The sequence below is a fragment of the Sinocyclocheilus anshuiensis genome, unplaced genomic scaffold (assembly GCF_001515605.1).
Source record: "Sinocyclocheilus anshuiensis isolate Anshui unplaced genomic scaffold, SAMN03320099.WGS_v1.1 scaffold320, whole genome shotgun sequence".
Taxonomy (NCBI): Eukaryota; Metazoa; Chordata; class Actinopteri; order Cypriniformes; family Cyprinidae; genus Sinocyclocheilus; species Sinocyclocheilus anshuiensis.
In genome coordinates, this window is record NW_015554092.1 from 297,680 (window position 1) to 301,419 (window position 3,740).

Consider the following 3,740-nt stretch of genomic DNA (forward strand, 5'->3'; position numbering starts at 1 on the left):
TTTGTGCATAGAGCAGAACACTTTGAAACAGCATTTCTGTAGATGACTGGACTCATTTGCTTTAAGTCATTTCTCAACATCGTGAAAAATGAGGTTCAGTGTGTGTGACGCACACCTTAAGTGTGGAGGGAGAGAAAACTGTCACTTTTACCTTTAGACGATAAATTTAGATTTTAAATTCAATATTGATATATACAAAACTGTTGAAATTATTTACAATATGTGTAACGCAAGTACATTATAAGTAACTGTAATTAAATTACCTAAAAATGAAGAGTAATTCCTTGCTTTACTTTTTCAGCAGATAAGTAATTTAATTACAGTAACGCGTTACTTAGTAACGCGTTACACCCAACACTGCTCTCCACTCAGGTTTTTCACTCTCTTTCAAATGAAGCATACCACGCCAAGCAGTATCACATTTTTTTATCCAAGGTCTTCTTATTAAAGATTTGAGAACAGATTTTGTAACAGACCTTTCCAGGTCTGCTTTACTCTCAGCCCATTACCTTTGACAAGAAAGCAAATGAATGAGTCAACTGTAGAAAACCTGGCAATGTCAAGTCAGTTAGAGAAAAAAAATTACAAGATATTTGAAAGCATGAAACCATGACGACTCACTAAGAAAGAAAGTTTTACTCACTTGGATCACAGACAGAACAGGGCAGACATTCTGTAAATCCATTAGGAGCATCAGTGTAAGTCCTCACAAGGCATGAATCACATGTTGTGCTTGTGTACTCATCACAATGTTTATGAACTCGCTTTCCTAGACAATATAAAAAAAAAAATTGCCAGCACATTTATTATACATTATTTATACATGCCATATGTAACAGTATAAGTTGTATTTATTGTATGTCTGTATTTCCCTTCCGAGGGAACTTCGAACTGCGTCCTCTAGGGGTCGCTATGGCCTTCGGCGTGACCGGTGTCTGAAGCATACATCTAAACACGACAATGATATTGGCCGGCGACAGCCTATGACGTCACTACCGGTGCGACCGCAGTATAAAAGGGCGCCAGTAGAACACGTCATCCTCTTCTTTGTCTTCACGACTGTTTGTTTGGAGTTGCATACTGGTGAGAACACGATTCTGTTTGTTGTTATCATGGCAAGCACTAGCACTAGCAAGGCGTTTAGGAAGTGTGTGGATCCGTGTCAGCGTTATCTGACACCCGATGACACACACGATCTTTGCGTCGCGTGTTTGGGCGAGGAGCACACGCGTGACGTCCTCGAGGGGGTGGCATGCGTTCATTGCGAGCTTTTCTCCATGAGAAAGCTCCGCTCTCGTTTGGCCCTCTTTTCGAGTAAGGAGGGGCAGCCATCGGTTCCCCGGAGCTCAGGACCTGCCGCTGCTGAGACACGGAGGAAACTGAGTTCATGGGGTTCTCAGGTGGAACTGGCCGATGAATTGAAGAAGGGGCTTTTCCTTACTCGTTTGTCGGTAACGGACGAGAGTGAGCTGTTGGAGGATGTCGCTATTTCTCTGACGTCATCTGATCCAGCAGCTAGTGCTCTGCTGGCTCCCAGCCAGGAAGAGCAGGAGATGTTAGATGAGGACAAGGAAGTTGAGACTGAGTCCTCTCAAACCTTGTTATGGAACAAGGTTATGGAACGCGCCACGGCAAGGCTTGACTTACCGTGGAAGCGGACTAGGAGGGTGGCGTCTCACGGCTGGCTCAATGAGCGCTATCTTTCTGATCATAACCCTCCATCCCAGGTGAGCCTTCAATTTCTTCCTGATCTTCATGTGGAGATCGTGAAGACTTGGAAAAATCCGCTCTCTTCACGTGTCCACAGATTTCAGCAGTCTAGTTATGCCAACATCGAGGGGATGCGCGAAAGCGGATATGAGAAGGTGCCTCCCATTGAAGAGACGCTAGCCTGCTATCTCGCTATGGGAGAAACATCTTCTCTCAGGACTCCCTCCTTGCCATCCAGACCCCTTCAAATAACATGTTGTCTTGAATGGCAAGGCGTACGCAGCAGCAGGTCAGGCGGCGGCTTCATTGCATACCATTATCAATGATACCATATCATACCATTCTTTTTGTTGGTCGAGCTTAGCAGTGCTCCCCTCACTTATGGCGCTTTTCCACTGCGTGGTACGACTCGGCTCGGCACGGGTTGCGTTTCCACTGCAGTTCAGTACCGCTTTAGAGTGGGCGGGATTATTCACATGTCGTTATAGTTGCGCCGCCTCTACTACCACGACTCCTAAAAAAAACGTTTTCATTCCACTTCGCCCTATCAGGCTCTCGCTGGATCCGCTCCTCTGCTATCAACGAGAGGAACGTCTGTTCTTCCACAACAGGCAACAAAACTTTTTGGTTGTTAAAAAAAGGTGCGCTCGTTCAAAACAGTTGCGTTCGATCCTTCGCTGGCTGTGCTGATTTAAATCTAGCGGTTCTTTTGTGTTTATGTCGCAAGTTCAGTGACGCAGATAGTGACGATTCTGTCCAGCCAATCCATGATCAGCAGAATTTACACGTCACGTTTTGGTAACGGTACGGTTCACTTGGAACCCCAACTGAGGTGGTACTAAAAAAAGTACCAGGTACCAGGTACTGCACCCAGTGGAAAACCCCCAAAAAGTGAACCGTACCGAGCGGTACCGTGCTGTACCATGCAGTGGAAAAGTGCCATTAGAGGGTCACCTATGAGCACACTGCTCCCAGTTTGAAGTGTGACTGTTTTGGTTGAGTTGGTGATTCTCCCCTCACATGGAGGGTCTTTCTATGAGATACACCTTTTTCAATCTACATGCGCTCTGAGCACGCGGCCTCCCACTGAATTATTGTTCTTGGTTACCCTTTAGTAACGGTGTTGCTAAATCCATGCTATGGTAAGTGCACACGCTCAGCTTCTGTGCACTTTCTAAAATCCACATTGTGGTAAGTGTGCACGCTAGGAATTTTGCGCACTTTCTAAAATCCTGTATGGTAAGGGTTACGCGCTGTAGCCTCGTTCCCTTTCTGTGAGTTGGTTAGGCCCAGGTTTTCGCCTTGGGCTCCACTCAACCTATGTCTCCCTGTTGGTTCATTACGGTATTTCTAAATCCATATCTATGGTAAGTGCTCACACTAGTTCTCTGTGCACTTTCTAAGTCCATATTCATGGCAGGTGCGCACGCCAGCCTTTGTGCACCTTCTTAGAAGCTTTTGTGGTAAGGGTGACGCGTTGTTGTCTCGTCCCCTTTCTCTGAGTTGGCTCTGGCCCCGGTTACCTTGGGCCCCACTCTCTGCATATTCACTTTCTAGACAGGGTGTTACTACTAAGTTTCCCTGGGTATCTTGAGATCCTCGGTAGCTCGTTCTTAGAGCAGGAGGTAGTCTCTGTTTTGACAGGCCAGGATATGGGGTTGTAAGTAGCCCTGATACTCTGCCTTATCCCCTTAAAGGAATCCTTGGTTATTTTTTGATTCCAGGCTTGAGCTTTGCTCTGGGCTCGGGCTTTATACAAGCCAGCCCTTACAGGTAAGTTTGGTGCACAGCTCAGGCCTTTGGCCGTAGGGGATTATGTCACTGACAGCCGTCAAACGTCCTAGGGGCAGCTCCTTTGACTTGTTGAGTTGTTACTTAGTGCTCGCCTTGGTATTGGCATTCACTCCCCTCAGCATGGCAGCGTGGGTATACCGTTCCCCATAGCGACCCCTAGAGGACGCAGTTCGAAGTTCCCTCGGAAGGGAACGTCTCAGGTTACGTATGTAACCATGGTTCCCTGAGAAGGGAAC

General features: G+C 46.6%; 1 long non-coding RNA gene across 3 annotated transcripts in view; it reads right to left on the reverse strand.

Moving 5' to 3' along the window:
- Positions 1 to 466: 466 nt before the first annotated feature.
- LOC107669289 (uncharacterized) overlaps positions 467 to 3,740 on the reverse strand; it is a 46,990-nt gene continuing 43,716 nt past the window's right edge. For all 3 annotated transcript variants that reach the window (XR_001631970.1, XR_001631968.1, XR_001631969.1), the window contains 2 exons: positions 644 to 769; positions 467 to 509 (listed from right to left, as the gene is read on the reverse strand). This is a non-coding gene — a long non-coding RNA (uncharacterized LOC107669289). The remainder of the gene's footprint in view (positions 510 to 643; positions 770 to 3,740) is intronic.